The sequence below is a fragment of the Lipotes vexillifer genome, unplaced genomic scaffold (genome assembly GCF_000442215.2).
Source record: "Lipotes vexillifer unplaced genomic scaffold, Lipotes_vexillifer_v1.1 scaffold677, whole genome shotgun sequence".
Classification (NCBI taxonomy): domain Eukaryota; kingdom Metazoa; phylum Chordata; class Mammalia; order Artiodactyla; family Lipotidae; genus Lipotes; species Lipotes vexillifer.
Genome location: NW_006795070.1, coordinates 657870 through 668291, shown reverse-complemented (window position 1 = coordinate 668291; position 10422 = coordinate 657870). Strand labels below are relative to the sequence as shown.

Sequence of the window (10422 nt, the reverse complement as noted above, 5' to 3'; positions counted from 1 at the left end):
TTTGAGAAACTGCTCTTTCCCTGGATGAGGGTGTTGACAATATGTTTGGAATTTCTCCTCTGTATCTGGAGGGCATATGCAAATAGTTTTCCGGACTTCCTAACTACTAAGGTGAGTGGTGTTGAGATTCCCTTCAAGTTAGAATCCTAAATCCAGAAAGAGCCCCAAGCAGCCCCCTAGTTTGACAAGACCAGAGTTATCTCTAAAGACTCACTAGCGTAAGCACAGTCACCACCAGGGGCAGCCCTTAACACCGCATATATCCTTGAAATCCCACGGAAAGGACATCATTGTTGAAGTGTCAGGGTAACCAAGTAGAGTGCCCTCTGCAGTCAGGGTAGGGACAGCAAGATTAAGCGTGTGAAACAGACCGTCTTTCCAGGCACCCACTGGAAACAAGTAAAATGGTAGGAAAATACCACTTTTTTAAAGATGGAGCAAAAACTCAAGAGGATAAAAGGAAACTTTTACCAAAGCTTGAGGCTGAAATGATCTGAGCTTTCCAGTAGGAAGCCAAGAGAAATTCTCTCCCCATCAAATAATTCTGTATTCAAAATAATACATACCCTTGAGAAACTGAGAATGCTTTCTCCGGAGAATCCGCATTGGCCATGTACCTGTGATTACTTTCGGTTTGAGAGCAGACCACGGTGCATCCAGAAAGCCCAGGTGGGTTTTATCTCTATGTGTGTTTTGGATAAACAGAAATAGCATAGATTCGGGGCTCCACCACGACTTTCCAACAGTCGTGCGTCTCACAATGAACAATTACAGGAGGTGCTTTGATGTCAAACAGAGGTGGCTCCTTTTCGGAAAATGGTAAATTTCACCCTCTTTGGTTCAAAGCTCAGCAGTTCTAACCGCTCCCCACCGACGTGAATGCTGCAATTTTCTTTTATTCACTTCCTCAATGACTTGCCATCAAACACCTACAAGTCATTTTACTGCAGCAGTTTGGTCCTTGTGACACCCCAATAGGACGAAGAGAAAAAGAGACGTGGAGAAAAGAAAGGGAGGAAGGAGACACTATAGTCCTTCACTTGTGGGCTGTAAAACTGTCTTCTTGGGTCCTGCATCACAAGCATTGAATTATAAAGAGTTTGGGGGACCTACCCACTGCATTTCATTACTGGCTCACATTAGCGGGGATAAAGGAATAAGGCAGGAAATAAACAGATGCAACAAAAGGTCTCCAGCCTGTGGACAAGGAAGAGTGAAAATGGCCCTTTATGGACCTTAAGAGCCTAAAGCCAAGGATGCCTGTGGTTCTCAAGCCCACCGTTTGGAGGGAAGACGTCTTTAACCTCAGCAGAGTTCTGTTTCCCTCCCCAGGATCTGAATTTAAAGAGGTGATGTTTACTTAAGGGGTCTTTCCCTGATAGGAAAAAAAAAACCCACAGTTTATACATAGCTCTACTTAATGCAAATAGCATATTTACATTGAATTATTTGGAGCTTAAGGTGGTTTTTGTTCCCTCTTTCTTTCTCATTTCAACGCCACAGCTCTGATTTGCTCTTTATCAAAGGTTGGTGCATTTTAAAATGCTGTCAAGCATCAAAATTAAATGCGTCAGAGCACTAATGATATCCTTGTGATTAAGGGTTTTGCCATCGCAGAGATGCTAAGAACTCGGGTGCTAATATGAATTGCTGTCTTCCACATCCCACCAAAGGGAGGACAGGATTCTTCCTCTGAGCTTTGTATTACCTATGGCACCAAACACCACTGAGTAACTTTTATTTTTTCTATGATATTGCAGGAGTTCATAGCACTCAACAGTGCACAGAGTGCTTTCCTAGACACAGGATCTTGTTTGCACTACATTCAATCAATCAGCTGGATTAGCCTTCTGCTAATCCTTAGATAAAAATCATTAAAAGACTCGATCCCTATCCACCCTCCCTGAATACATCACTGATGTTGTAAGAACTCAGCTCTGCACCCCATAGCTTTTAGCTGCTGTACCATTAATAAGTACCTAAGCACATTTTGTCATAGTCAAGAAGTGAAATTGTTTCTAAAACAAACAGAAAAAAGGTATGGAAAAACCTGATTATTCTAAAATTGATATGGAATTATTTTCCTATTCAACAAGAGACGGGGAGCCAGATTCTCAACTAAAGTCTTCAGGAGACTGAATTAAATCAAGTTCATTTATATTTAAATATGGAAATATTAATATGAAGTTTATACTTAAAATGTATGAGGGATGCACTTTTTTTCCCATAAAATGATTTCCAAGGTCAGTACATACAGAATCTATTTTAAACAAATACTATAACATAAAGCAGGGTACAGTAACATTTACCAAAAGATACAACAGACCTGTGCTTCCAGTGAGGGACAGAATCTGATCTGGGGACATTAATGGTGCTTTAACTAAGTGATCCAACAGCAAGACTTCACAAAGCGTTTAACTCAGACTCTTATTTCTGCAGAGAAATGGGTGGCAGATTATCTCAGGCAAATTCTTTACAGAGAGCTATCACCCACATTTTAAATAAAGGAATGTGATGCAATTCTTAGCCTTTACATTAAGTGTTTGCATGCAGAAGTTGAAGGTCTTGGGATAGGCCTCTGTGGCTAACTGCCCAAAAATGGGAGTTCCCCTCCCATAAGTGTTTCTGGGATGGAGCTGCTTAGACAAGGTCCACATTTCCTAGATCTCTTCACGTGTAGGATGGTTCACATCCCTGAGTTCTGGGTGTGGGTCGAAGGAGTGACTCCCCTTCTAGATCTATCACATAAATAGCTCCCTTGGGACTCTCCATCCTCTCTAACCCACAATCTGCCAGCTCCATGTTGGTGCTCAGGTCCATCTTGGAAGCTCCCCATAGACCCTCCCCCTCTTCACCACCAACTGGATGTGACTTGAGCAGGAAACAATTTTCTATCGTGTTAACCTGCTAACTGACATTTGGGATGACAGCAGCCCGTTCAGGTAAAGTGGAGCCATTCAAGGAAAAAAAAGGGCATCTTCATCTACAGATGGTCCGAGACGTACGATGACTGTCGTTCGACTTGCTATTTTTTGACTTTATGATAGCGTGAAAACAACGCGCATTCACTCGAAACTGTACTTGGAATTTTGGATTTTGATCTTTTCCCGGGCTAGCAGACGTACTCAGAAAATCGTTCTGATTTTCACTTTCAGTATTCAATAACTTCAACACTTTATTATCAAATAGGCTTTGTGTTAGATGATCTCTGCCCAACCTAAGTGTTCTGAGCACATCTGAGGCGGGCGAGGCTAAGCTATGATGTTTGATAGGTTAGGTGTATTGAATGTATTTTCAACTTACAGTGAGTTTATTGGGGAGTAACCCCATTATAAGTCGAGGAAGAGCTGCAATAACATCTTCATACAATAACTAACTGAAATAAAGTGTAGGAGTACCGTGGCCTGCAGAAGATTGAGCTGCACTTGAAAGCTGCCTGAATGGTCTCCCTCTTGGAAACTCCAGCTCCTGGGCACCCAAAGCGAGCGGAGAGCCACTGGTTTGTGAGACACTGGCCGAGTGCTGCCCTGGGGGTCAACAGTGCCAGGAACAGACTGTGCAGCTTTGCAGGGACACAAGACACAAGCACAGCCCCAGATCTTCTAACAGTGATTGAATTCCGCAGAACCACAAAATGTTGGGCAGAAAGATTCAGCTGAGCTTGCTTTAATGGGAAATGGGAAAAGACAGCAGTGTTCTCAGAATGGCTTGGTTTAGTTTTCTTTTTAGAAAAGAGTTTAGTCTTCATTGAATAGCTGACAGCTCATGCAGGTAAAGACTTGGGCCACGCGAATCAGAGCTAAACAGAGAAGAATGGGCAAATGAGCAAAAATATGCTTTTGGCTTCCTCTGCAAGGCACTTTCACACACTTAACATCATTTAGTCCTTGCAACTCTCTGAAGTCCACAGTTATCATTAGCACCTTTGATTTTCTATCTGGAAACTCCTGCAGCACAAGGAAATGAAATGATTTGACCAAAGCTATAGAATGAGATTTTTAAACCCAAGTCTGCCTGACTCAAAAGTATGTGATCCTCTCTCCATATCACATATCTGTAAACACACACACTCAACTAGCGTTTATGGAGTAGCTAGTAAGTGCCAAGCATTGTTTTCAATCTCTTGCATGGATTAATTCATATAATCCTCACAAATACCCTCTGAGGCAACGTACTCTTATTATTTCCATTTTACAGATTAGGAAAACAAGGTAAAGAAAGTCTGAACAGCTCGCCCCAAGTTATAGCTTGTAAGTGACGAATTCAAAGGTCAGGTCCTAGAGCCCACATTTTCAACCACCGATCTATAAAAGCCTCTAGTCTCTACCCTTCTTTCACTGATAAGAAATTAGAGATTTGAAGGCTAAATGGCCTCTTCTTCCACAGCATCAGCTGCATCAGTAACAGAGCAAATGTTAGGTCTGCTGTATGTTAGGTTCAGGGCCATCTGTGTACATTGTTGGTTGCCAGAAATCCAGAGATAAATTAGACATGATCCCCGTTAATAGACAAAGTGTAAAGCTTTGGTGATGAATCATCTCAGAACTACCTACAGAGCTAAGAAGAGAATCACCTGAAACTGAAAATTTAATTACAAAATAAAATAATAGTATTTGAAGTTAAAGAAGTGGGGGGCAAAAGGCAGGCAGGCTTCTGGAAGGTTGGCAGTGTTCTTCTATTCTTTGACCTGGTTGCTGGTCACAGAGATGTTTGCTTTGCGATAATTCACTGACGATACATTTGTCTATTTTTCTGCATGTGTATATATTTTTCAATAAAAATGTTAAAGAACAAATAAAAGTGTTAGCTAAGAGTAATAAAAGATGGAATATTAAAATTAATAATAGAAAGACCCATTCACAATTTTTAGTTAACCCTCTGGGGTAAAAAAATCTGAAAGTGCCATGAAAGATGAAAACTTTTGCAAATTAGGGCTTTTATAACTATTTAATCGCTATATTTAATACCTGAGCCATACAGCAATTGCTGCTTTCCGCAGTAAGGAAAATGCATTCTTTAAATGCCTGTTTTTCTTTTCAAAATAACTCTCTTGAATTAGCATTCCTCCACGGATAGCCATTCCATTAGTGTAGAATTACAAGAGAGTGAGGTCTCGATGTGAAACCAAGGCCACACCCCCCAGAATTAACTGGGAATGACTTAGGGGGAACCCGAGTGTCTCTGATGCAATACAATTGTGTCTTCTGTTTCGTCTGAGAGCTGCTTGTTTTACTTTCTATTTGCTTACTAAGAAATCTGTTGGCAGGTTCTGACAAGGGTAGTCCAACACTTGCCAACAGAAACATGGCAGGATTCAGCGTGTATTTTCTGTTAAGTAAGAATGCCAGTTTGAGGCAAACAGGAAAACAAGTCTTTCCACTGGAAGGCGATTTTTAAGAATTTGTCTGAGCAAGACAACCTTTTTAAGATAAGAGAACAGGGTAAATCTAGCAACAACAGAAAGAAATTAAATAAATATTTTTCCTCTGAACGCCTCTAGGAAGATGAATCTTCTCACTGCGCCTCAGTATGTTGGAAAGTATCCTGTATAAACTCTTAGCTGAAATTGTTTTATGTGTCTTGCTTAGAATGAAGAGCCCTAGGCAATATAGCCCCCTCCATGACCAACAATGCCCTCTGAAATTAATCTGGAATATGAAGGATGGTGTCAAGGAAAAGTTTTCTCCTATTAAGCAGAAATACAGCACAGAGAGCAGAAAAGGATTAGCTGCTGTGAACGAAGGCTTCGGTTCCTTTAGCTGTCAGCTCCACTGGAGAGCTTCAGGCATTCCAAATCTGGAAAATAAAAGCTGTGCTGTGGGCTTCAGGTTCTTTTGTTACTCGGACAGCTGCTAATCGTCCTGCTGTGTTAGGAACCAATGAGACAATGCTGTAACATTTAGCTTTCTGACATCCGGGGCATCTAGATCAGTCCGCAATTAAAGATGTATTAATCACAAAGACTCTAAAAGCCAGGATGATAGATGCACCCACTAAATCTTTGCTCTTGCCTTTTACTTTCACACTCAGGTTTCTACATTTACAGGCAGAAATGCTTAAAAGCCTGCTCCAGAAACTGACCAATAAAAAGCCTTGTTCATTACTCTCTATCAGATGCTTGACGATTTCCTATGCCTGAAGAGCCTTTCAGAAAGAGGTAAGACATTGATCATTCTGCTAAAAGAGGCTGTCTGCTTCAATAAATAGATCCACTGAGGCTGTTGTCATCTTGACTTTTAAGTGTGATAACTAATTCAGGAGTATGGCTTTGCCGCTTGCTACAGGGATACCCAAATTGTCTGCGTAGTTTAAAAACAAAGTCCTTCGATAAACCTAGGAAAATTCAAGGAACAAAATATTAATAACGCCAATACAAATAATACTAATAATCTCCTCCAAGTCAGGCCAAGTCACCCTCAGGTCATGGCCCCAGTGACAGTGAATAAATTATGATTCAGATACCTGGAACAACAGAAAAGGGTATGTGCTGGATGAAGCTCCTTGAATTCTATGCTTTGAAATTTATGTTAATGAAAGCCTCAAAGTTACTTCTTCATATTGGTTTCCATTTCACAAGGGCATTTAAGATATAGCCTTATTAAACTCTCCATCAAAGGGTATCATCCATATCATTTGCTGTGAATAAGTGACCTGGTAATGAACCCCAAAACAAACAAAGAAAAAAATTACAAAATAAAAGCAGATAGCCTGACTGATACCATCATACAGGCCAAGAATCCAATTTCTTTTTTTCATCCTTATATAAAATTTTCATAGGAGGCACCCAATTAATACAAAATAAAGAGAAAAAGCCTCAACAGATGAGGCTCATGTAACCTCGGAGAAACAGCATTCGCCATTCTGAGTTATGGCAAATCTATTGAAATTAGATTCTTATTTTTTTATTTCTGAGGTTAATGGAACCCGTAAGAGACAAGTACAATATTTGCAAGGTGCCAGGTTGGTGCCAGCTCAAGGTACTGAATTCCTTGGCTTTCAATGGAGCCTGAATATGTCATGAATAACTAACTCCTTCCCCATCACTGTCTCAGTGACAGTCCACTGTCTTCCAAGTTGAAAGATAGGAAGTCAATTAGTGTCACTTATGATGTGAACACCTGTCGACTAAGACCTGGATTGAGACCAATTCCATTACCATAGCCATTCAATGGCTGCCAGATTGGTCAGGCTTTGGACCATTTATGATGTAGTCCAGATACAAGAAGATGACCTAAAGACAGAAAGGTCCAGAATCCCATTAGTCATTTCCTGAGCCATCCAATTCCCCATCACATATACAGTTGGAACAGGATACCTATTCTTCCAAATGGTTATTTTAAAAGATCTCATGAGCTGCTCCAAAAAAAAAAAAAAAAAAAAAGTCATGGTGACCCTAAATTGAGTATATAAGCTCCATAAATGGTAAGCATTTTCACCAGCCATTGTTATTTTTATCTTTGGAATTACTTTTTAGTAACTCATCTTTCTTTCTGCTATTGCATTTTGAAACACATAGGCAGAAAAGAGAAAAAAACAGAGATGAAAAATATCTGACACAGAATAAAGTGGAGCATGAAATTATAGGCTACAGATGATCCCTGACAGGATGAGGTAGGCAGAGGAAACATTCCAATACAATTTTGGTTGCAAATCTATGTGTTGTATGCTACTCAGAACTTTTCCAAGTCCAAATGTTGCTTGGCTGAAAGAACAATGGCTAAATACTGAGAAGTGATGGCCATGGATGGTGAAGTAGAAGGTTACAAGTAGAAAGAGACAGAGAGAGAAACAGGAAGTAGAAAGAGAGACAGAGAGAGAAACAGGAAGTAGAAAGAGAGACAGAGAGAGAAACAGGAAGTAGACCGACCAGGTGAAGTTACTGAGGCTCTCCATCTTATTTTCAGTTTGGTTTCACTGTATGGAAGTCTGGGAAAGTTCTGAACACAGAGAATCATACTCAGGGGACAACATCCACGAGCCATAGCGTGCTGAGGAACTGGGGTTTAATACTACCTAAGGAAGCCTTCGTTTTATTTGTAGCCAAACCTTTCTCGTTCAGTTTCTTGCTGGCTATATAGATAAGCACAAAGAAGTGACTGGTAAGGGGAGAGTAGAAATACAGAGACCTTGGGGTTAAATTACAACCAGCATGTTTTAAAAATGCCTCATATATAAACGGTCACCACATGCTATGCTCTCAAAAAATGTAGCAATGAAATGGTATTCTTGCAGCCCTCTTATTTGAAACTCTATCTTTTTGGCAATTCTTTTGAAAGCTATGATAGAGGTTAAAAAAAAAAAGAGCATAATTTATGAGAAGGAATTTTAAGCTTGGGAATTGCCAACCAAAGAATTAATATTTTTTTAATTTGGGGGTATCAGCCAGAAACTAAACTGTATGTGCCAGAGTTTAAACTCCTATAGGCATTATAAGACTGAGGCTGAGAACAACCAAGATGTGAAATTTTTAAATGTTATTAAGGCCAATAGGTGTCTCCAACTGGGTCTGTGCTTGAGAATCCAGGATGACTTTTGTAGTCATAAAGAATAACAAAGAATGTATTAGGAAAGTTATAACTGTTTCAGGACCTGATTATTTTTAAAACTAGGAGGTTCACAGCATCTCACTGGAGCCTTGCTAACACAACTTGCTGAAGGGTAAAATTCAGTATTACTAGCTCCAACCAGGAATCAATCTGTAAATATCGGAAGGACCTCATTAGAGCAACATTTCACCCAGAAATAGTCCCACAGTGTGGTGTCTAAGAAAGATGTCGGAGCAGGGCTCCATTACACTATGAGCAGTTTTATGAATGTTATTTCGTGTGTGTTCTAAAATAGGAAGGAAGGAAGCAAAGAGAAAGAGTGAATGCCATCATCCAAAGAACTCATACAGTTACGGTTATACCCTGAAGAGCTAACAGTGAGATGCTTCCCATCTATCCATCTCCCCAAACAATACACTTTTACATTATATCAAGATTCCTTAAATATATTACCAGCCTCTTAGAGCCACACCTTAATGAGTTGACTAATCAGCATTGATGTATACAAGGAGGGCTGTGAAGATAACTTAGGCTTTTTAAAAACTATGACCACTGTTCTGGCTATAAAGACACTCAATGTTCGTACGGCAAGATTCTGCTGTATTTGTACTTCTTGCTTTCAATGGAAAACAAAGCAAGAAGGGTCCTGGTTACATACTGTAATGGCAATCCTACCCCTATTTTAAATGGGGAAAATGAGATGATGTTAGCCAGGGGGTCCCCAACCCCAGGGTCTGGTCCCCGCTACAGGTCCACGGCCTGTTGGGAACCGTGCCACACAACAGGAGGTGGGCGGCGGGCTAGCAAGCGAAGCTTCATCTGCTGCTTCCCAACATCGCTCTCATTACCTCCTGAACCAACCACCCCCCAATCCCCCGTGGAAAAACTGTCTTCCACGAAACCGGTCCCTGGTGCCTAAAAAGGTTGGGGACCGCTGATGTTAGCAACAAGAAGTCCCAAGCCTCCGAAAGCATCCTCCTAGAAAGTTTCCTAAAACCTTGCTCTCCTGAAGCCCTGTAGAGTCGGTATCGAATTCAGTGGGTTTCAGTGCAAGTAAGGGCTCCGCCAGCAACGCTTAGTATAACCTGCAACTTTCATATATTAAAAAAAAAAAAAGTCCTTGATTATCTTGGAGAGGGGAAGGAACACTTGATTAAGCTTTCAGCTAGTTGCATATTCAAAATCCCTGGCCTGTTTACATGTTTGCCCTGGCTTTGATAACGGGACATGGAAGAAGCTGTGCTCTCATCCACCTTCACGCTATTATGCTTAAAATACACACTTATTATGTGTGTGGTTTTTTTTTTTAGAAAAGGCGGGGGTGGGATTCAGGAGGCAGACTTATAGCTTGCAGTACCTTACCTAGACAACACCAACTCTCCAGGGAGCCATTGTGAGCTTGCCCCTTTCAGTGCTTGTTCCAACGGATGGATCTTATCCAAGCTGTGTTACACACAGCAAACCTGCTGGAGGCGGGTCCCTATTTAGCACCCGCTGTGAAGCTGAAGTTACACATTGAAGTTGTGTTTGTATGCACACACCACCGACAAAAGGTTCCTAGATAAGAAACTTTTAAATTCAGCTACCCCCCAGCTTTCATCAAAGAGGCTTTTTTGACCAAACTGCCTGAGAAATTCACGTACATAGATTATCATTTAGAAGATGCCAGGCAAAAAGGAGTGGCCCACCCTTCCTCTTGTTCTTCCTTTCCCCTTCCCTTCCAAGAAGGGTGGCAAATCCCTACCATTTTCCCCATAAGATATTTTAGATAGATTATGTTTTAGAGAGTAGCTCTTGTGTTTTGTCATAAAGCATATAAAGCACAGGAGAGCCACAGAAGAGCTCCACGTGGGTGGGCTGACCAATCTATCAGAAT

General features: G+C 40.9%; 1 protein-coding gene across 3 annotated transcripts in view; it reads right to left on the bottom strand.

Annotated features, from left to right (window-relative positions):
• EPHA4 (EPH receptor A4) overlaps positions 1-10422 on the bottom strand; it is a 137536-nt gene that overhangs the window by 36078 nt on the left and 91036 nt on the right. The gene's annotated exons all lie outside the window — the stretch shown is intronic.